The sequence below is a fragment of the Cervus canadensis genome, chromosome 11 (assembly GCF_019320065.1).
Source record: "Cervus canadensis isolate Bull #8, Minnesota chromosome 11, ASM1932006v1, whole genome shotgun sequence".
Lineage (NCBI taxonomy): Eukaryota > Metazoa > Chordata > Mammalia > Artiodactyla > Cervidae > Cervus > Cervus canadensis.
In genome coordinates, this window is record NC_057396.1 from 42,394,358 (window position 1) to 42,419,064 (window position 24,707).

The 24,707-nt window shown below is 40.7% G+C and overlaps 1 protein-coding gene and 1 pseudogene across 1 annotated transcript in view; both read left to right on the forward strand.

Annotated features, from left to right (window-relative positions):
• LOC122449250 (interferon-induced very large GTPase 1-like) overlaps positions 1-24,707 on the forward strand; it is a 393,510-nt gene that overhangs the window by 268,313 nt on the left and 100,490 nt on the right. The gene's annotated exons all lie outside the window — the stretch shown is intronic.
• On the forward strand, positions 18,062-19,023 carry LOC122449249 (annotated as a pseudogene).

Genomic DNA, 24,707 nt, shown 5'->3' on the forward strand with positions numbered 1-24,707 from the left:
GAGATCTGAGTTTGATCCCTGGGTCGTGGAGATCCCCTGGAGAAGGGAATGGTAATCCACTCCAGTATTCTTACCTAGAGAATTCCATGGACAGACCACAGGGTTGAAAAGTGTCAGACATGACTGATCAACTAACACTTTCTTTCTGCTTTGAAATCTCATGAGATTGTTTTTTATTCTAAAAATGTTTTAATTTTAATTAAGCAGCTATAGAATTATTTATTATTATAACCTCAACCATCATCTATATTTATAAACTGACATTCCTTTTCTGGTTTAGACCACCTGATTTAAAAATTTTCTGTATAGTCGTTAGGTCATGTGTTATACAAATCCTCTGTGTCCTTACTTATGTTCTATTTTACTTGATGAATTGTATTTCCAAGGGAGGTATTTTATTGTCCATACAACAGTACATTTTCTCTCTCCTTTGTTATTTTTTGCTTTTAATATTTATTTTACTTTAATATTTTTACTATTTTATTTTTAAATGTTTAAATCATACAGAAAAGTAGAGAAAATAGTATAACTGAAAACTTTGTCCACAATTCATGTGTCCTAAATTAATGGTTAAAGGCTGTACATACTACTAGATGAAGTAAGTCAGACAGAGGAGAAAGAGTCTATGATATCCCTTATATGTGGACTCTAAAAAGAGATGATACAAATGATCCTTACTTACAAAACAAAGAGATTCACAGACTTAGAAAATAAACTTACGGTCACCAGGGGAAGGAATAGTTAGGGCGTTTGGAAGGTTATGTACACACTGACCACTAGGAATGGTTTAAAATGGATAATCAACAAGGACTTATTGTATAGCACATGGAACTCCACTCAGTGTTATGTGGCAGCCTGGATGGGAGAGGGGTTTGGGGGAGAATGGATACATGTGTATGGATGGTTAAGTCCCTTTGCTGTTCACTTGAAACTATCACAACATTGTTAATCAGCTATACCCCGATTCAAAATAAAAAATTCAAAAATAAGGAAAAAAGTTGTACATGGATTTTATAATTATATTGCCTGTTTAATATTGTACTCCAATTATAATTATGCATTATGCTACTATATTCAAAATCAGAAGAGTGGTTTTCAAGAAGGAAAGATGGAATGACTTGTAGCTGCCTAGAAATCTTCAGAGAAGGACAGAAATAGGTAAAGGTTTTCCTGGACAACCATCAGACAGTGAACCAGGAAAAGATAGATAGATTGTCAAAGGTGATGGTAGCAGGAAGTTTTCCAGGTAACTAAATTGGTAAAATTTCCCCTTTGTTGCAGGAAAAAAATGTATTGACTGTATAAGTAAGGGTTCAATCAGACAAAGCAGACCCAGTAGGAGATATTTATTAAAAGATTTATTACATGGAACTAACTTATGAAACTGTGGGAGTTGGCGACACAAATTTGAAATTCAGAGGGCAGGCTGTCAGGAAGGGAAGCCTGGAACTCTTGGGCATGAGAGCAAGCTACTTCTCACAGGTGAAATTTCTTCGCCCTCAGTTCTCCTCTTAAGGCCCTTCACTTGATTGAACAAAGTTCCTCTAAATTATGTAGAATAATCTTGTATACTTATAGTGAGCTAAACATGGACCTGAATCACCTCTAATAAAATACCTTCACAGTCACACCTGGATTAGTGTTTGATTGAAAAACTGGGAAATAAAGCCTAGCCAAGTTGATATATAAAATTGGTCACCATGGTCTTCCCTTGTCAACTTAGAGCTCACATTTATCTCCTTAAATCATGCAATCTCCATAATAAAGACAATAACAAGCTCATTCTTCCACCTAACACAATACAACTTCCTGTGTAAAACCAAAACTATGCTAATCCTTTCTCCAGAAGCTGCAAAGTCCTTGGGGATGTTCACCCTTTTCCCTTGATATTTGTAACTTAAACACTGTGGTATAAATTTAATTTATTAATATATTTTATGCTAAATGATATATATATATATGGGTATATGTATATTTATAACAAAATAAATATTTATAATATTAAACTATCACAAATTTTATTTCATTTCTGCAACTGGTCACATGATCTTTAATAATGTTTGTAATTGTCTTTAACAACCCATTCCATAGTCTCTTTGCTCTCAAAAAAAACTCAGCTGTCCATTGTTCTTTGCCTAGTATGGTGACTGAAACCTTCATTCCTGAAGGGTATGGGCCATTAGAAATCCTGCCTGAGCCAAGTTGTTGTAATTTTCCATTAGCTTTAATCACAGTGCTAAGAGATTCCCTAAGGGATTTCCTATATCCCAGGCATACTCTTCCCGGTAAGATCAGTGAATGCCATGAGTATGGACACATTGCTGTATTTCATTTTCTGTGAAACACATGTTGTTTATTGATCAGAAGCAATGCATTGTGGAAAAGCTACAAGAATGGATAAATCATTCTGTAAATCCACAGATGGTAGCTTTGACAGAAGTACTGCATTTAGGGGAGGCAATACTATGTCAAAAGTTAGTATCTATTCCAGGAAGAACATAGTGTTGTCCCTTCCATGTTGGAAGTGGTCCAATGTAACTAGTCATCATCAGGTAATTGGCAGGAAATGGTGCCATATTAGGGACTCAATGTTGGTCTCTACTGCTGACAGATTGGACACTAGCTCTAGCCAGGTCATCCTTAGCAAATATACGTCAATGATTCTGAGCCCATGCATAAATTCCACCCCTGCCACGGTGGTCATTTCACTTATGAGCCCACTGGGAAATGACAAAAGTGGCTGGGGAAAAAGACTATTTATTATCCACAGAACAAGTCATCCTATCCACTCATTAAAACAATAATTTTTTGATGAGGTCAACTTTTGGTGAGTATTCACATGGAACACAAAATATCTTAATGATTTTTTTCCCCATTCAGTTCAGTTCAGTTCAGTCCCTCAGTCATGTCTGACTCTTTGCAACTCCATGGACTGCAGCACACCAGGCCTCCCTGTCCATCACCAAATCCCGGAGCTTACTCAAACTCATGTCCATCAAGTCAGTGATGCCATCCAACCATCTCACCCTCTGTCGTCCCCTTCTCCTCCTGCCTTCAATCTTGCCCAACATCAGGGTCTTTTCCAATGGGTCAGTTCTTTGCATCAGGTGCCCAAAGTATTGGAGCATTTCAGCTTCAGCATCAGTCCTTCCAATGAATATTCAGGACTGATTTCCTTTAGGTTGACTGGTTTGATCTCCTTGCAGTCCAAGGGACTCTCAAGAGTCTTCTCCAACACCACAGTTCAAAAGCATCAATTCTTTGGTGCTCAGCTTTCTTCATAATCCAACTCTCACATCCATACATGACTATTGGAGAAACCATAGCTTTAATTAGATGGGACCTTTGTTGGCAAAGTAATGTCTGCTTTTTAATATGCTGTCTAGGTTGGTCATAGTTTTTCTTTCAAGGAGCAAGAATCTTTTAATTTCATGGCTCCATTCAGAGAAGTATAATCACATTTCCTCTTCCCTGACTTCCTTGTCTCCAATTTTTGAATCATGCTGCTTGTAAATCCTGGACCATCCAGAAAAACCATTGATTAAGTATATAGATTTATACTTTTGATCATTTCTCTTACTAGGCAAAATGGACAAACAGGTACCCTGGTCAAGGTTCTATCCATTGGAACAAATTACCTTTACCATCGTCCTTCAGGGATGTACTGGAAAGGGGCTGTACTGCTGTAGCTGTCCACTTTAGGGCAGCTCCTTCACATTGTACAGAATCATCTGTAAACCATGTCCAGGTTTTCCCTTCCTCAGTCAACTAACTGGTCACAGAGAATTCCCCAAGATGCTGTATGTGTGGCCTTGGAGATAGAAGGTAATTTAGCAAGAATAAGAGCCAGGGGCATTTGGGCCACTTCCCCATGCAACTTATGTCTTCATGGCCTGTTCAAGCCCTACGTCATACATACCACTTCCATTCTATAATGGGGAACTACTGTCCATGTCTAACCCTATAGCTTGGTGGGTCAGATAACACCCAATTTATAATGGCAGCCAGGTCCTTCATGGCCTATGGTTAAGTGTTCATGGTCTGACAAAGCCCAATAGTAAGCTAAAAGCTGTTTCTCAAAAGGAGAGTAGTTATTCACAGAGATGTCAGGGATTTGCTCCAAAATCCTAAGTGTTTGTTCTGTGATTCATATAAAAGGGTTTCCTAAAGGCTCTAAACAGCATCCCTTCCAACACCAATGTATCCGTTGGATCAAACGGCCCAGAAGACAGAGAATCTTAGACCTGTTGCAGAGCCTTTTCTTATTCTGGACCCTGCTTTTTGAGTCATTTGGTAGATGAGCTGGAATAGCTCACCCACGTGAGGAATATTTTCTTCAAAACCAAAGCAGCATACTAGATGTTATGCCTCATTTTTCCTTTACAAAGGCTGTCTCCACATGCCCCTCACTGTAGTGGTGGCCTTCCCAGCCTGAACCCGGAGGTGTGATGCGCCCTTCCCTCCCTGGCGCCGGCTTGTGCTCCGTTGAGGCAGTGGCCTCTCTGTCGCACCTCTCTGCTGGCAGCCCTCACTGAGCCTAACCTGTCAGGCCACTGCTCCCGGCACTCACCCACTGCGCAAGCAGGCAGGCAGGGCTCCGCTCCGGGAGCGTCAGCTCCAGGGCCACCTCGGCACTCATGAGGCTGGCTGCTGGGGCCAGCAGCAGGCTGAGCCCACAGTGCCTGTTGCCTCAGACAGTGATCATGATTGCCTGACGTGTCAGCCATCTTTATGTGGCCACCATCTTGTCTGCAGCCTGCACGCCTCGCCACCAAGGGCTGGAGGACGACACTGCTGGAGCAACCTGGTGCTTTGGACTTGCCGGCTTTCTGGAGTCGCACCTTTCTGCTCTGGGTGCAGTGGCAGTGAGCCAGGCACCAGCTATTTGCCGGCACTCAGCGGCGCAGTGAGCCTTCACCGCAGTGAGCCCCTCCCCCAAGCAGGCGACTGTTAGTGACTAACGGTCGACTAGCTGCCGTTATTGGCCCTGCTCAGCCGTTGGTCAGCGCCGAAATGGGCCCCTCCCCCTCTTGTTTATAAAAGGAGCCCCAATTCAGACTGAGGGAAAATATTCTTTTGAGACTACTAGTCTGCCCTCTGGGTCTTCCCAGGTGGTGCAATGGTAAAGAATCCTCCTGGAATGCAGGAAACACAGGTCTGATCCCTGGGTTGGGAAGATCAGATCCCCTGGAGAAGGAAATGGCAGCCCATTCCAGTATTCTTGCCTGAAAAATTCCCACAGACAGCGAAGCCTGGAGGGCTATTGCCCATGGGGTCGCAATAAGTCAGACACAACTGAACACACAGTCTGCCATTTGCTCAGTCTGCTAGCTTCTGATTAAAGTTGTTATTCCTTGTTTAAACAACTCATCTCTCAATTTATTGGTCTGTCATGGAGCAAGCAGAACAAGCTTGGGCTTGGTAACAACACCGCTAAACACCTAAAAATTTCACTTCAGTGGAAGGTACTTGAATTTTTGTCACATTTATCTATAATCATCTGATAGGTAAATGTCTCATTGAAATTTCTAGAGTAACTGCTGCTTCCCGGTGTTGTTGTTCAGTTGTGTCCAACTCTTTGCCACTCTGTGGACTGCAGCATGTCAGGTTTCCCTGTCCTTCATTATCTCCTGGAGTTTGCTCAAATTTATGTCCATTGAGCCGGTGATGCTATCTAACCATCTCATCTTCTCCCATCCCCTTCTCCATTTGTCTTCAATCTTTCCCAACATCAAGGTCTTTTCCAATGAGTCCACTCTTTGCATCAGGTGGCCAAAGTACTGGAGCTTCCTTCAGCTTCAGCATCAGTCTTTCCAATGAATATTCAGGGTTGACTTCCTTTAGGGTTGGTCTGATCTTGCTCTCCAAGGGACTCTTAAAAATCTTTTCCAGCACCACAATTCAAAAGTATAAATTCCTCGGCACTCAGCCTTCTTTACAGTTTGCCTCTCACATCCATACATGACTACTGGAAAAACCATAGCTTTGACTATAAGGATGTTTGTTGGCAAACTGATGTCTTTGCTTTTCAATACATTGTCTAGGTTTGTCATAGCTTTTCTTCCAAGGAGCAAGCATCTTTTAGTTTCATGGCTATAGTACCATTTGCAGTGATTTTGGAGCCCAAGAAAATAAAATCTGTTACTGCTTCTACTTTTTCTCCTTCTATTTACCATAAAGTTATGGGACCAGATGCCATGATCTTGGTGTTTTGAATGCTGAGTTTAAAACCAGCTTTTTCACTCTCCTCTTTCACTCTCATCAAGAGGCTTGTTAGTTCCTCTTCACTTTCTGCCATTAAAGCAGTATCGCCTGCATACCTGAGGTCATTAATTTTTCTCCTGGCAATCTTGATTGCAGCTTTGATTTATCCAGCCATGCATTTTGCGTGATGTGCTCTGTATATATGTTAAATAAATAGGGTGACAGTATACAGCCTTGTCGTACTCCTTTTCCAATTTGGAACCAGTCAGTTGTTCCAGGTAAGCTTCTAACTGTTGCTTCTTGATACACATATAGGTTTCTCAGGAGACAGGTAAGGTGGTCTGCTATTCCATCTTTTTAAGAAATTTCCACAGTTTGCTGTGATCCACATGGTCAAAGGCGTTAGGGTAGTCAATGAAGTAGATGTTTTTCTCCCTTGCTTTCTCCATGATTCAATGAATGTTGGCAATGTGATCTCTGGTTTCTTTGACTCTTCAAAACCAGCTTGTGCATCTGGAAGTTCTGAGTTCATGTACTACTGAAGCCTAGCTTAAAGGATTTTGAGCATAACCTTACTAACATGAAAAATGAGAGCAATTGTACAGTAGTTGGACTGCAAGGAGATCAAACCAGTCAATCCTAAAGGAAATCAGTCCTGAATATTCATTGGAAGAACTGATGCTGAAGCTGAAGCTCCAATACTTTGGCCACCTGATGCAAAGAACTGATTCCTTGGAAAACATCTTTTTGCTGGGAAAGATTGAAGGCAGGAGGAGAAGGGGATGGCAGAGGGTGAGATGGTTGGATGGCATCACCAACTCAGTAGACATGAATTTGAGCAAGCTCCAGGAGGTAATGATGGACAGGGACGCCTGGCATGCTGCACTCCATAGGGTCGCAAAGAGTCAGACATGACTGAGTGACTGAACTGAACTCAACTGTCCAGTAGTTTGAACATTCTTTGGCATTACCTTTCTTTGGGGTTAGAATGAAAATTGACCTTTTTCCAGTCATGTGGCCACTGCTGAGTTTTCCAAATTTGCTGACATATTGAGTGCAGCATTTTTACACTATCATCTTTCAGGATTTGAAATAGCTCAGCTGGAATTCCATCACCTCCACTAGCTTTTTTTGTAGTAAAACTGCCTAAGGCCCACTTGACCTCACCATTCCATGATAAGAATAATATCTTTGTAATAGAGCAAGCCAAGTGCAGCTCTTTGCATGAGGCCATTGCTGTGCATTATTCCTCCCCTCTTCCCCTACAGTGTTACCAGGCAACAGTTGCCATGGGACTGGTAGTGAGAAGGTAACAGGCAGGAAGGTCAGGGGCCTTTACTTTACTAACTCTGTTAGTTTTCTGAATGTTGAGTTTTAAACCAACATTTTTACTCTTCTTTCACTTTCATCAAGAGGCTCTTTAGTTCTTCTTCGCTTTCTGCCATAACGGTGGCGTCATCTGCGTATCTGAGGCTATTGATATCTCTCCTGGCAATCTTGATTCCAGCTTGTGCTTCATCCAGCCCGACATTTCTCATGATATACTCTGCATATAAGTTAAATAGGCAGGGTGACGATATACAGCCTTGTCATACTCCTTTCCCCATTTGGAACCAGTCTGCTGTTCCATGTCCAGTTCTAACTGTTGCTTCCTGACCTGCATACAGATTTCTCAAGAGGCAGGTGAGGTGGTCTGGTATTCCCATCTCTTTCATAATTTTCCACAGGTTGTTGTGATCCACACAGTCAAAGGCTTTAACGTAGTCAATAAAGCAAAAGCAGATGCTTTTCTGAAACTCTCTTGCTTATTCAGTGATCCAGCAGATGTTGACAACTTGATCTCTGGTTCCTCTGCCTTTTTAAAATCCAGCTTGAACATCTTTAGGTTCACAGTTCACGTACTGTTGGAGCCTTATGGACATAATGATTTTGATTAGCTTTTAACTTGATTTAATGAGTATTTCATCTTACATCTGTAACTATAAAATGGGGTTTGTTTCTAACCGTCTGAAACTTTTAGTTACAAATGGTTGCTTAAACTCCTGTGACTGGGACAGCTTCCTCCAATTACTACTTGGCGCCCCTGCATCAGAGACCTTCAATATGAGGGTTAGGAGAATATGTTGCCTCACCAATTTAGGGACGATGCCCCTTATCAGCTCAGAAGCAGTTACAGAATGAGAATGATGCCCCTTTCCCTAGGCAACATAATTCTCCTAAAAGAGAAGGGGGAAATGAAAAGGTAACAGGGAGGAAGGCCAGGGGTCTCCAAACAGAGAAAACAGGCTGCAAGAGTTAGACATTTTTGTCTCTCCCTTAAGTGGCAGGAGGAAATAAACTCTCCAAGGAAAAGTTTTTCTTAAGCTATGTTAGTGAAACTATGTGTTTGCTTTGGAATTTGCCTTTCTTCAAAATGGGTCCACTGAAGACTAACTTTTTTTTTTTCTCAAACCTTGGGCTGGTAATAGCTCAACAAACCAGTATTCATATCCATTGTTTCATGGCTGGGGGATGACACACCTCGTGCCATCCTATCTCAAAAATGCATTTTGTGGGAGAGGGGCCCAGTGAAACTCCCTCAGCCTTGAGGTGTCTCTCTTATCTAATTAATAACTTTCTAACAGACATAAAACAACTTGCTAGGACTAGCACAGGGGGCACTCTCCGTCCCCCTTCTGATGTCTATGTCAGAAACTTTCCTGTTCCTTTTTCACTTTAATAAAACTCAGCTACACAAAAGCTCTTGAGTAACCAAGCCTGGTCTCTAGTCCCAAAGCTGAATCTTCTTCTTTGGAGACCATGAATCTGACACTGTTCACCTTAAGCTGTCTGTAGCTGTCATTCTTGGCCATTGGTCAGCACCACGTGGGCCCCGCCCATAAGCAGCCAACCATTAATGAGTCATTTTAGGGAGGAATTCAGCCAAAGGTCCAGTGGGAGTGGTGGTTGTCAGTTGAAGAGTGAGGTAAAAGGGGGATCCTGGCCTTCTCACTAGGGTCTTCCAGCTTGCCTAGCCTTGGGCCAATGAGCGAGTTGACAGGCCACAGAACGAGGCTGGGGGTTATGTCCTACAGGTCTCCAGAGCCCTCATCAAGGCTACCCACTGGCTTGGCCCAGGCATTGAGATAGCGGTAAGCTTCTCCCCCATCCCTGTTTCTGTAAGCTAATAACAGTGGCAGTCTCCCTGGGTTCACAGTCTATGGGACCTGGCTGACCCCCCAACCCCACTCCACTGTTTAGGGAGCCTGAGAGCCAGTTGAGTCCTGGGTGCCTGGCTCCCTCAGTGATGACAGCTGGGCAAGGTCTGGGGACCTGGCCCTGAGGAAGCTACCAGCTGAGATTTGCCTCCTCTTAGCGAGGACCAGGACCTTGGCAGGGGAGAGTTGTGCCTTGGCACCTTGCCTTTCTTGTCAGATCAGAAAATGACATTTGTTTGGTAGAGATTTACTGGTATGTCGTTAGCTGACCATGACTTAACCTCAAGAACAAAGGATTTGAAACCAAGAAGTTATTTTCTAAGAGCATCATCATCCACTAACCATCAGTCTCTGTGAGTCAGACTGCTATGCTTACTGCTTTCACTCCTCCACCCATTACAGCAGCCACATTCAACTAATCTTTGATGATTAAGATATGATGATGGCCATGCCACATGAGATCCCATTATTCCCACTGCATTTAGAGATCCCAGTTCAGTGGTAGCCACTCCCACTATAATTTCTGACCTACACAGAAGACCAACCACGGGGCCCTTAAAGGATGCTGGGTCTTCTCTCATAAGTTTGTATTCTCACAGTCATAGTGAAAGATATATTCTCCCAGAGTGGGTGAGCAGGTCTTATTTGATAAACCCATTCCAACAGTTTATCTCCCAAAGCTTTTGGACAACTTACTCTATAGTATATAAATGTAAACCTTACACTTTAAATTCTATTTACTGTAGTAGACCTACCCTTGGGCTCATGTTTTAGCCAGCCAACTAAACAATCTGTAGAGCCTTTTCTAACCTCTTGAGCTGAAACACTGAATCCAAGGTCTCTACTTAGTGGACCATATCAATAAGTTTAGCCTGATCCAACTTTTTTTTCCTCCCACCATAATTCCATACCCATGAGCTCCATCCCCACACTTATTTCCCAGATTCCTGTCTGTATACATCAGAAAAATCATGTTGCTCCTTTGATATATAACAACTCTCACTCTTTGAGTTTGCTGGAACTTGAGTTTACTTACAAGTTTGGAAGCAAAGAGGGAAGGTGAGAGTGGTCCCTGAGGAGAATCTGCAGTGTCTTAATGGCAACAACCTCAGGGGTGTTTATTACATGTTTCTAAGGCAAATAAGGGCCAAACTCTCATGAAACAGCTTATTATTGGTCAAAACATTAGCAGAACAATGTCTTCAGAGTCATGGGAATCTATTTGCCCCTAGTCCAATTGTCAGGTTCCCATTCTTCCCTAATCAATACCCTCACTTTAGAAGAAGACATCCTGGAAATTTAGGAATTCAATTTGCATTATAATTTAGCTACTAACAGACTGAGACTCTGGGTTTGGTTTTGAGAAAGCTTAGCTAGAGGTTTCTTTAGGGCCATATAAGGAGAATAACATTTCTACCCTTTTCCTCATACTTGAGAGTCATTGAGGCAAGATCTATAGGTCTTCTGACTCAGCAAACATCCACTCTTTGAACAAGAAATGCTCTCCTCTTCTTGGAGATAATTATGAATTCCCTGCCCTCTAATACCCTTCCCAGGGAGCAGAAGGAAATATGGAGTGATGACTTATAGATCCCACTTTACCTTAAGAAGAAGATGACTAAATCATGTTAATACAGACCACTAACATGTGTGTGTGTGTGTGTGTGTGTGTGTTTCTAGGAAGAGCTTGGTGGTGCGCTATTGTGGAATCTACAGAAATCCACCTCCTTTACAAGCTAGACTGTCTAGGATCCTCTGTATTAAGATGTGAGCTTTGACTACAGTTTTCAATATCTTCCCCACAACCATATAAGGAGGGCAGAAACTACATATTTTCCACAGTGGGGTCACTTAGCCTGGCACCATAGCTGGCACAAAGTAGAAATTAAATAACATTTGATGAATTCATAAAGAATCTCAGCATCAGAGAAAACATTTAATGGACTAAAATAGAGGCCATCAGCACTAAGTTCTAATCACCTGACTTAACTGAGCAGCAGCAAACTCACAACACTGACATTTAAAGATACACACATCCTTTCTCTGAATACATCCAGGATTATATCACTTAACAACTCTTCCACTGCCACCCCTCTGATCCAAGTCATTGGCTCCTTTCTGGATCATTGCAACAGGTTCCTAACCAGTCTGCTTGCTTCCTTTCTGGTCCCTGTAAAGTCTTTAACAGAGTAACAAAGCAAAGTCTTTAACAAAGTGACAATTCCTCTTAAGCAAAATTCAAATTATTTCAATTTCTTATTCAAAGACCCCCAATCATTCCCTGATTCACTTAGAACAAAAGTTGAAACCTTCACAGTAGTTCTGTGTGCTTACTCCGCTTCCTCTCTGACCTCTTCTCCTACTCCATCCAACCCAGCTTGCTCACTCCAGTCCAGCTCCCTTGGTCTCCTTGTTTGCCTACCTCAGCTTGACCTCAGAACCTTTTCAATGGCTCTTCTCTCTGTCTAAAATGATCTTCACATTTTTGCTCAAAGGACATTTTCTCAGTAAGCTCTGCTCTAACCCTTACAATTTCTTCCCACATTCTCTGTTCCTCTTACCTTTTTTTAGCTCCAAAGCACTTGAAAACTCCTAATGTACAATGTAACACTTACAATATTTTATTTCTTGTTCTCTACCACCTAGAAGGTAACATCCCTAAGAAAGGATGGTTGGTTATTTTTTTCTATATTATTGCTATATAATGTGTTCAGTGCACAGTTGAAGTTGATACAAATTGAATGAGAAAAAAAGACAGAATAATGGGAGGAAAACAAAGCATGCAAAGCTAGGGTTACATATTGAATGAGAGAAAAAAAAAAAAAAGAACTATGGAGGGAAAACAAAGCAGGATACATTGTGTGCTTTAGTCTTAATTAATTTGCTCTGAGATACTCACTTGTGCTCAGTGCAACAGTTCCCTCCAGAGGAAAGACTGAGATAGAGTCCTGCTTTCACAGCTCTCCTGAGACCTCATTGGGTCTTCTCAAATCCCTGTGAATTTGGCAGAGATGCACAGTACTAGCCCAAGGCCTGGTCATTAGGTGTGAACTCAGGGATTGTAAATAGCAGCCCCCCCTCCATGTTTCTTCTACTGTGGTGCAGAACTCATTTATTGAGAGATGAAAGAAGAATTAAGAGGTCAGGTATCACATCCAGGAGACTTATTGAAAGTCCTGTCTCCCAGCACTTCCAGGAAGGGATCAATTCAGCTGGGGAGAGAGTTCCTTTTAAACAAAGCTTCTGAGTAGAGGGACAAAGTCATTGTCATCATATAGGGAGGCAGAAGAGCCACCCCCAAGGACAGGCCCTGTCTCACGGTGACCCCTGGGAAAGTGAGGCCAGGCTTTGCAGGCCTTCCTTTGGGTCCTCTTCCTGGATCATCTGCAGTGGTTTTCCTTTATTTAGTTTTTCCTCCAGAGCCAAGTAGGAGTGAAACTGTTTTTAAAAGTTAAGCATTTACCTTAGTTAGACAATTGCTTAATGGCTAGGAAAATTCCTTCACAAGGTGACTGGGTCAGAGACACAGCCTGTCTTAACCCTTCTCATAAGAGAGGGGACAGGCTGTTTCAGGTTCCTATGAGACCCTTCTCTCTGAAGTGGAGGTCATTCAAAGGCCAGGTGGCCCATCCCAGGGAGGCCCTGCAAAGCCAAGTGGATGGGAACACCCTGACCCACTGATCCCACATACCTCCTCACAGCTGGTCCCCTTCATGCACTGGTACAAATTCTACTTTATTTACTCACCAATTTCTAGTTGCACTTCTTCACTCTCCAAACAAGATACACAACCAACAGTGAAGTTGACCAGCAGTATCTCCTATCTATCAGAGGTAAGGATTTTATCTCTGTTTGGGAGGTATTATGAGCTTTCTGTAAGTGAATGATCAGGAAATGGGAGCAGGACCCTAGTTAGGAAATGTAGATGGTTAGGAAATGTTATTTGTTCCCTAGGTCTTGGACATGTCATTAATGTTGGTCTCATTTATTCAACAAATAATCATCAAGGATATTCTCTAATTGAGGGGCTGTGCTGTATACTGAGCAAACACTGTGAATAAGACATAATCCTTATGCTTAAAGATTAGCATTAAAATATTTGACTGCAATAGTCTGGGAAGCTACTTACTCTGAGAGAAGCAAGGCAAACTTCTGGGAGGTAGTAACAGAGATGTTCGGAAGTACCAGGAAGTTTTAACTGAGAAAAAGGATTAGAGCATGAGGAATGGGAAAGGGGAAAGAAATGGCACTTTTAGGAAGAGGAGCTGCAAGTGCAAAAGCCTAGAGGCAAAAGGAAACACAATTTCCTGGAGAATTTCAACTGAATCAACATGGAGGGATTTGGGGTCCGGACAGGGACAGAGGAGGGTGCAAAGGCTAGGAACCACAGGCAGAAATGAGGCAGGGGAGGTCAGCTGGCCAGATGATGAACTGATTTGGAGGGCAATCGATAAAGTATGTTAATAGCCAAAAGGGAGGAACAACTTAAACGTCCACTGACAGATGAATGGCTAAAGAAAATGTAATATAAATATAATGGAATTTTATTCAAATATTAAGAGAAAGAAATCTGGTCCTGTGCTACATGTAAGAAATTGGAATGTACTGTGTTAAGTGAAGTCAGCCACAGAAGTCTAAATACTACACGATTCCTCTTATGTCATCTAAAGTAGTCAAATTGTAGCAGAAAGAATGGTGGCTTCCAGGGGCTGCTGGGATGTCGAAATGAAGAGCTGCTGTTGAGTGAGTATAAAGTCTCAGTCACGCCAAACGGGAAAGTTCAGGAGATCTAGTGTACAACAGTGTGCTTATAGGTGACTGTACTGGACACTTAGAGCTTTACAAGAGCAGATCACATGTTGTTTGTTTTTACCACCAATTTAAAAAAAAGAGAGTAATTGAACAAAAATCTCTGTAAACTGGTTTCTATATAGTGCTCATACTTTACATTTATTGAGAATCTATCAACATTCAGAAAACTAAGATCATGGCATCTGGTCCCATCACTTCATGGCAAATAGATGGGGAAACAGTTTTTTGTTTTTTTGGGGGGGTTTATTTTGGGGGGCTGACTTTATTTTTGGGGCTCCAAAATCACTGCAGATGGTTACTGCAGCCATGGAATTAAAAGATGCTTACTTCTTGGAAGGAAAGTTATGACCAACCTAAACACCATATTAAAAAGCAGAGACATTACTTTGCCAACAAAGGTCCATCTAGTCAAGGCTATGGTTTTTCCACTGGTCATGTATGGATGTGAGAGCTGGACTATAAAGAAAGTCGAGAGCCGAAGAATTGATGCTTTTGAACTGTGGTGTTGGAGAAGACTCTTGAGAGTCCCTTGGACTGCAAGGAGATTCAACCAGTCCATCCTGAAGGATATCAGTCCTGGGTGTTCATTGGAAGGACTGATGTTGAAGCTGAAACTCCAATACTTTGGCCACCTGATGTGAAGAGCTGACTCATTTGAAAAGACCCTGATGCTGGGAAAGATTGAAGGCAGGAGGAGAAAGGGACGACAGAGGATAAGATGGTTGGATGGTATCACCGACTCAATGGACATAAGTTTGGGTAAACTCAGGGAGTTGGTGATAGGGAGGCCTGGTGTGCTGCAGTCTATGTGGTTGCAAAGAGTCAGACACGACTGAGCAACTGAACTGAGCTGAACTCTGTGACTATAGCCATAAAAATATGTTAAAATATGACATATAAAATAGTTATGAAAATTAAAAAATCATGAGACCACTGAAACAGTTGCATAGAGCTAAGATCACTCCTACTTTACAAGTGAGAAAAATGTGACAGCTACATGTTAAAATAAGATCATGTGATCAGTAGGAAAGATATAACTCAAGCCAGGGAGTTTGACCTTGCCTTGTGTTTTATTCACAATGTCTGAGACAAGTCAAAGTATTGGGTATAAATCATCATCACAAAATATCAACAAGAAGAGAGTGAGTGCTAAATTGGTGGTAGTAAGAAGGACACCATGATGAAGAGTCAGCAAACTATGCACTTTGCAAGAGAAAACAGTCCTTGAATTCCAAGCTTTCACATAAAGTCCTATCCATTCTATTCACTTACTCACTCGGAGAAAAATAGATTCTCCATTCTCATGAAAGTTTCTAGTCCCTTAAACATACTCAATTCTTCTATTTATCACCTACCAAACTAGCTCCTCATGACTGAATTCCATCTCAAGAATCATATCAGTCACCAATTGTTGATTCTACTTCCAACATGAATCTTGACTCTATCATATCTGTCCCTGGTCCATCTTACCTAGATGACCACAATCACCTCTGCACATATCTCCCTGGGTCTGTTCTTGCCCATCTTCTACTTGTACTCCTCCATGGGACTATTAGAGTTATCTTTTAAAAGTATGAATCACTCTTGCGTATACAGATTAAAGACACCCCGTATATGTGGAATCTAAAAAGAAATGATACAGATGAACTTACAAAACAGAAACAGACTCAGGGACTTAGAGAATGAGCTTATGGTTGCCAGGGGAAGGATGAGGGGAAAGGATAGTTTGGAAGTTTGGGACAGGCATGTAAACATGTTTACATATGGCTGAATCCCTTCATTGTTTCCCTGAAACTATCACAACTTTGTTAATTGACTATACCCCAAGACAAAATAAAACATTTAAAAAAAAAACAAAAAAAACAGCTCTCAGTTAGAGTCTATATGGGATTCCATGGAGACTCAGTGGTAAAGAATCGGCCTGCAATGCAGGAAAGGTGGGTTCGATTCCCTGGTCAGAAAGATCCCCTGGAGAAGGAAATAGCAACCCACCTCAGTATTCTTGCCTAGGAAACCCCATGGACAGAGGAGCCTGGCAGGCTACAGCCCATGGGGTCACAAAAGAGACAGACATGACTCAGTTAACAAACAACAACAACAATAGTCCATATTCCCTGAAAGGCCAAACAGGACTGGGAACCTGTTTCTCTCTCCAAGCGTCTCTCGTTCAGTACCGTCCTCACCAGTCGTCCTTCAGCTTCTTAGAAATTACAAGCTCTCTCCTGTTTCAAATATTCTGCATATTTTATATTGCTCAGGTAGCTCTTCATCCCCCCTCAACTGGGTAATTTACGTTTGTCTTTCAAAACTGAGCTTAAAATTCACAGACTCAGAAGGTTTTCTTTAACTACCAATCTACATGAGAACCACTGTTCATTTTTTTTTCCTTTAGGATGCTTTTCACTATTTATAGTTACATCTATTTTATTTATTTATTGGCTATGCCATGCAACTTGTGGGGACTTAGTTCCCTGACCAAAGACTGAACCCAGGCTCTGGGCAGTGAGAGCGGGGAGTCCCAACCACTGGACAGCCAGGGAATTTTCCACCCACCTTTCAATGCTCCTTATGAGTGTAACTGAACGTGGTCAGGTATTTTATATACTATGTACTTCCCTGTATGAATGGGAGCTAGCACAGTGCCTGGCACATAATAGGCACGAGAGGGAATGGTTGTTTCTCTCTTCCAAAATTTTCTTTTACATCAAGGTAACATGGGTTTGGGTAGACTCAGGGAGTTGGTGATGGACAGGGAGGCCTGCGATTCATGGGGTCGCAAAGAGTCGGACACGACTGAGTGACGGAACTGAACTGAACTGAATGTTAATCCTTAGCCTCTACTCTCTTCTTTCTTCTCAAGTTTCAGGGAGGAAGTTAATCTAATTGGAGAATGAACCGGAATAAAATTCTCTCTTTTTCTTAGAAGATACAATGACCAGTACTTGTATCTCTTGTTCTCCTGTTCCACCAGTCCTTCTTAGGTGGGAAGTACTGACCTGGTCCTGCACCGCTTGTGACTGCAAAGGTAATTATGTTCATTTTGAGGTTTAGGAAGTCCATTATCCACTGACACAGAAATTATATCCCGTAATTTCTGCTTTATGAAAAATAGGGTGATGTTTTGTCTGCACAAATACCTCCTGTCTCAATTGCTTCACAACCTGGGTGGGAGAGAGGGAAATATATGTTGGGCCTTCTCAAAGATGCTGCATCTCCTGAAAAGAAGGGAAGGAAAAAGAAGCTGGATACCATATGTCTGGGCTCCCGAGGTGGTGCTAGTGGTAGAGAACCTACCTGCCAATGCAGGAGATGTAAAGAGACATGGGTTCGATCACTGGGTCGGGAAGATCCCCTGGAGAAGGGCGCAGCAACCCACTCCAGTATTCTTGCTTAGAGAATCCCTTGGACAGAGGAGCCTGGTGGGCTACAGTCCATAGGGTCGCAAAGAATTGGACGTGCCTGAAGCTATTTAGTGCACTCCATACGTCTATATGCCTAAATTTTCCCTTTAATGTTTCCCATTGGTTAGGTTGCTCCTGTTTCTCAAGAGAAGGAAGTGGGATGGTGAAGCAGAGCAAATGCAGAATTACTGCCCAAATGGAACTTGCCTGACATTGAAGGAAACATCAGAAATGGGAAAGAAAAGTGCTATTTTAACAATATGTTATCAGTACATACTTGGTGATTTAATTTATGAATGAAAGACTAATACATGGTATGATAAACTGAGCAACTAATTTCTTTTGATCAAGGGCTGTAACATTGTAAAGGCAAGGAGTCCCCAGTGACCACATCAGAACTACCTTACCTGATTTTTCATAATTTCAGATAACCAAAAAAACCACAGAATGGAGCTCTATAACTCCACCTTGGAAAGTGGTTTCATCTTGGTGGGAATTCTGACTGACAGTGGGTCTCCTGGACTGCTCTACACTACAGTCTCAGTCCTGTACACTCTGGCCCTAACCAGCAATGGCCTGCTGCTCCTGGTCATCACAGTGGATGCCCGGCTCCATGTGCCCATGTACCTCCTGCTCAGCCAGCTTTCTCTCATGGATTTGATGCTTACATCTGTAGTTATTCCTAAAACACTTGTGGATTATCTGCGTGGAGAGAATGCCATCTCCTTTGAGGGCTGTGCCCTTCAGATGTTCCTAGTACTGACCCTTGGTGGTGCAGAGGGCCTCTTATTGGCCTTCATGGCCTATGACAGGTATGTAGCCATTTGTCATCCTCTGAACTACATGGTGCTCATGAGGCCCAGGATCTGCTGGCTCATGATGGCCACATCTTGGACCCTGGCATTCCTGAATTCTGTGATACACACTTCATATACCATGCGTTTTCCTTTCTGCATGACCCGGGAAATCAGGCACCTCCTCTGTGAGATCCCACCCTTGCTGAAATTGGCCTGTGCAGATACGAGTTCATGGTGTATGTGTCAGGTTCCGTCTTTCTCATGCCTTCCCTTGCTGCTGTCCTTGCCTCCTATACATTTGTCCTAGTTGCTGTCCTCCACATGTCCTCAGGAGAAGGAAGGCAGAAAGCCCTCCTCACATGTTCTTCTCATCTGACTGTGGTGGGAATGTACTACGGAGCTGCCATGTTTATGTATGTCCAGCCCGGCTCCTACCACAGTCCCCGACAGGACAACATCCTCTCTGTATTTTACACCATCATTACTCCAGCACTGAACCCTCTCATCTATAGTCTGAGAAACAAGGAGGTAATGGGAGCCTTCAGGAGAGTATTGGGGAGGTTTTCTTTTATCCAGGATGGTGGCTGCCAGTGTCATATTGAAGCCCTATAACTCCTAGATGGAGCTTCATATCTGGTCTTGGTTTTATGTGGTTCTTCTACATTATGAACTCTTGCCTGGAAAATCCCATGGACAGAGGAGCCTGGTAGGCTACAGTCCATGGGGTCGCAAAGAGTCAGACACGACTGAGCGACTTCACTTCACTCTACATTACGAAAATTCTGAAAATCTGCCACATTAGTCCTCATTTGGTCTTAGAGACACAATTTTGTCTCCATCAGCTCTGTATTTTGATAGTTAAGAAGCATTCATTTCTCTGATCAATATTCCAGGATATGTTTGAAATTCTTTTTCTGTTCTGACAGAGTGACCTTACATTTTACTTCAGTATTTTCTTTTCTTACCCTATGACAATCCTACACCCAATCACAGAGAAAGTTAGCCAGATTTTTTTGACAGCTCAGTTTAAAGCAGAAATAAAAAGTAGAGAGGAAAATGAAGATAAAATGAAGATACAAATGTTGAATTTTACTTGTTGCTATTGACAGAATTTCTCAGTTCTTACCTTCTTATTAGTGAGCATTTGTAGTCATATAATATTAGACACTTTACTGTGGGCAGACCTTCCCAGGTTTATATCAGTCCTAGACACTGGAAAAAAAATTCTTATCAGTTACCTATGCCTTGGTTTCTGCATCAACTCCTCAAGCTACTCATGTTGTATCAGGACAGCCAAGTACTTTCTTTTCACATTATTTACAAATAAATCATATTATAAATTATTGATGCCTTAAAGGTCATGTGTGAAAGCAGCCAGCACACTTGGTAATGAGCATCATAATTGAAGAGCTCCCTGCTGGGAACATACTCCTTTAAAGCCTCAGCCCTGATTGGTACTCCTGAATAGGAATTAATGGTCAAAATCGACATCTGAAATGGAAGCAGTCTTACCAATGGAAGCATCATCACCACTTACACGTTTCCCAGTGACCTTGTTTTTCCTTTATGACCTCCTTTCTGCCTCAGACCCTTTGAAGATTTCTGAAATTTAAAATGAAATTATGAATTTAAAATGAACTCCTCTGCTCCACATACCTTGCCTGGAAACTTTTAGCTACTCTGTAATGCTTGAAGCTAATTACATAAGGAAACAAATTTTAAAAAGATACCTTTCCATGAAAAAAAAAAAAAGAACTAATATTTCCTTTGGACAAGATTTAGCAAAGATACAATCTATCAGCAAGTTCTGTGGTATTTTTCTTTCCCTAAAAACATCCCAGTTTTCAACACTCAAATATTCCACTCTGGTCTCAATTACCATTATCTCTGCCCTGGACTTTTACTATAGTAGATTACTAACTGGTCTTCATAATACCAGGAGCTAGATAATATACCCTTATTTTAATGCCTAATGTATCCACAAGTGATATATACATATGTACATATGTATAAGGGCTTTCCTGGTAACTCAACTGGTAAAGAATCCTCCTGTAAGGCAGGAGACCCTGGTTCAATTCCTGGGTTGGGAAGATCCCCTGGAGCAGGGATAGGTTACCCACTCCAGTATTCTTGGATTTCTCTGGTGGCTCAGACAGTAAAGAAAAGAATCTGCCTGCAGTGCGGGAGACTGGGTTCCATGGAGGAGCATGGCAACCCACTCCAGTGTTCTTGCCTGGAGAATCCCCATGGACAGAGGAGTCTGATAGGCTAAAGTCCATGGGTCACAGAGTCAGACATGACTAAGCAACTAAATACAGCACAGCATGTATATATATAAATAAACTAGTTCTATATATGTACATATAACATTCTTACGTATTCACCATCTAGCGTTAGCAACACCACTGACGCCTTTGCTTCTCTTCCCTAGTCTCATCTTTCTGCCTCTCATCAAATGTTCCAGGTCCTGATGGCAACAACACAGCCCTCAGCTGTTTTATCTCACCACACACACATCACAATCTGGATACGTAGCTAGGTTTGTTTATTACATTTTTCTTTCAATTTTTATGAATTTATTTTAAATTTTTTATTTTATTTTAAATTACATAAAATATTTACCTGATTAAAAAATCAACCTATGAAGTAATACCTCTCCCGAGAAGTCTAGCTGGTGTTTTTGCCCTCTCCAAACTCCTCAGTCCCATTCCCTACAGCTAATGATATATACATGCTGCTTGCATAATAACTATTTTTTTGAAATTTATTGAGATTATGTTTGTAACAATATTTGTGAATGTTCTATGTACACTGGAAAGAGATATACTTTTTATTATGATAGCTTGCAGTTTGATATGTATTTGTGCTTTTTAATTGATTGTATCTTTAGCTTTTTTATTTTTGCTATTTTTTGTCCATTTGCTCTGTCTTGAACTGGGAAAGGTTTATCAAAATCTCCTTTATATGTGTATTTCTCTATCCCTCATTGCAGCTTCTGTACAGTCTGCTTTTTAAAAGTTATTATTGGATATATAAATATTAGTTACTTTAAGCCTTTAGAATTATAAAGATTAAAGCAGGACAAATACAATCCCCATTTCACAGATAAAATGACTGCTTCTCAGAAAGAGTTGATGGTTTTCCATATTTATACAACTATTAAGTGTTCTAATTAGAAATGATCTCTCCTTTGTTTCTGCTGGACAAATTATCTTTATTCAGTGCTAACTGAGTGAATATTGCTCTAATTTTCAGCTGCCTTTAACAGAGAAATAATCAGTGATCTGTATTGTTCAATTACCCTTTGACATCATTGTAAAAATGTATTATTGTTGATTGTATAAAAGTAAAAACAAAGTAGCATCAATGAAATAACTGTGAATTAAAAAAAGTCCATACACATCGCTATAGAATTGTGACATATTTTTGAAGATCTATAGCTAACAGAGGGCTTCCCTGATACTGAGCTGGTAAAGAATCTGCCTGCATTGCAGGAGAACCCGCTTCAATTCTTGGGTTGGGAAATTCCCCTGGAGAAGAAATAGGCTACCCACTCCAGTATTCTTTGGCTTCCCTGTTGGCTCAGATGGTAAAGAATCCGCATGCAATGAGGGAGACCTAGGTTCGATCCCTGGGGTGGGAGGATCACCTGGACGAGGGCATGGCAATCCACTCCAGTCAATATTCTTGCCTGGTGAATCCCCATGGACAGAGGAACCTGGCTGGCTGTAGTCCATGGGGTCACAAAGAGTCGGACACGACTGAGTGACTAAGCACAGCACACAGCACATAGCTAACAGGAAAGAAAGAAAGTGAAAGTCGCTCAATCGTGTCCGACTCTTTGCGACCCCATAGACTGTGAATTCTCCAGGCCAGAATACTGGAGTGGGTAGCCATTCCCTTCTCCAGAACAGGAGAAACATATCAAAATATGCTTTTGATATATTATAAAAAAAATAGCAAACAGGAGAAACATATCAAAAGAAGAAATAAATCAATCAGTAAGTACACAATCAGATATGTGGGCCCATGAGTGTGTGTATGTGTGTACCCCAAGATTTACACAACAAGAGTTTTTACTCCCAGATGAAATATAAATAACTTGTGTGAGAAATAAATCCTGATCAAAAGTCCCTGGACTTTGATTTTTTCTCTAATTGCCATCATAAGACTTTTCTTCACCCATTTGCCCTAAGGATAAGATATTCCAATAGCTAATTTTCTACTCCAACAATTATAAAGTTGAAATTGATTAAATATGTTCCCATTCCTAGAAGAAAATAGGGCAAAATTCCTTAACACTGGTCTTTGCAATTATCTTTCGGATCTCAGACCAAAGACATAGACAACAAAAGCAAAATAAACAAGTAGGGCTACATCAAACTAAAAATCCTCTCCATAGCAAAGGAAACCATCAGAAAAATAAAAGGGAAACCTACAACACAATGGGTGAAATATTTTCAAATTGTATTATATATATATATGTCTAACTTACTTTACTAAGCATTATATTTTCTAGTTCCATCCATGTTGGTGCAAATGGCAGTATTTTTATGGCTGATTAACATTTCAGACAGAGAAAGATAAATACTATATGACATCAGTTATATGAGAAATCTAAAAAATAATCTAGATGAATCTTTGTGGAAAACAGAAACAGACTCACAGACATAGAAAGCAAATTACAGTTACCAAACAGGAAAATGGGGTACGGAGGACAAATTAGGAGTATGGAATCAACAGATATAAGCTACTATACATAAAATAGGTAAGCAACAAGGATTTCCTGTATAGCACAGAGAAGTATACCAAATATCTTATAATACCCTATAAAGGAATATATTCTGCCAAAAAAAAAAAAAGAATCACTCTGCTGTACACTTGAAACTAATACAATATTATGAATCAATTATTCCTCAATTAAAAAATGAACTTAAAAAAGAAAGATAAAATTTTCTTTACAATATACTCACAAATTGAAAATATAACATGACAAACAGACTTGAATAAAGAAAAAGCAATAAAGATGTAGTGGAGATAATTTGACAGAGTAAATTAGTCCTATTTCTCTGGATAGTTGTAAGGACATATGAAATCACAAGGAGATTTTATAAACCAGAATACATAATGATTTGATTGAAAAAAGAGGTAAAAATTATCAAGGAAGAAAGATAAGAAAATTTAACCACATATCTATAATATAAAGAATGCAGTTTGGATTCAACAGAAAAATTACAAAAAATTTAAAAATTACATCTGAGCAATAAATAAATAATTTTCCTACTGCCAGAATAAAAAGGAAAGAAAAATAGATGGGAAAATTTAGTAGCAAAGATAATAAATGATTGCAGCATTTTTCTTTTATTAAAAAGAACTAAATATCAATGAGTAAATAAAGCATTAAGTTGTTTAAATCTAGTATGTTTTAGAAAAGTATGGATCTGTCTTTAGCATATAGTTCAAACATTTGATTTTTACATAAAGTATCTCAAACCTGTTATTTTCTAAGACGAGTTAAGCTTTTGTAAAAGGTAGCCATAATATCCTCAAATTAACAATAATTTTAAAAGCAGTTAAAGTGAGAAATATGAGAAAGGATGCATATTTCCACTTTTCTAAGGATTTAAATTAAAGGATGGACAAATGCCTGTTGGCATATATTTTACATATTGCTTCTGCTCCCAAGAAGAGAAACTTGATTCTTTCTCATATTCAAAGCCTATAGAATTTTTTCTTTGATTAGAAAAAGTCTGGGAATTAGAGGATATTCACAGAACTCAATCTATGATTATAAACAGAAAAAAGAAAAATCTACAAAAGATCCCATGGTATCTCATTGTGTAGAGATAATAGAGGGAGCTGTGCTCAGCGATACCCTGGGGACCTCCTGCTGGTATCATCTCTCAAGACCTCATCTTTTATGATCCTTTCAGAGAAAGACTCAATTCAGTGCTGGTGCTTAAAAAGTAGTGTAAAATTCACCCAAGAAAACAGTCAGAGATTGAAATAGAATCCACGGAAAAGTCCATTTCATACCCAGCTGTTAGGAAAGAGGACTGAAAGTCACTGTCATCCAAAACCAAACTCTGGATGTGCAGCTTGGATCTCTGGATCTCACTCTGCTGGACTCACTGGCAGGTCCGCTTACCTACAGTGCCCCGTCTCTAGAACAAACTCATCCTTGGTCTCCAGGTAAGAAGGAGGAAGATGCTGAAGGCATCAAGTCTCTGCAGAACCAGAGTTTATCCTGGGAGAAGGGCTGTGTCTTTATTTTTACAATCCACAGTCTATTTGGG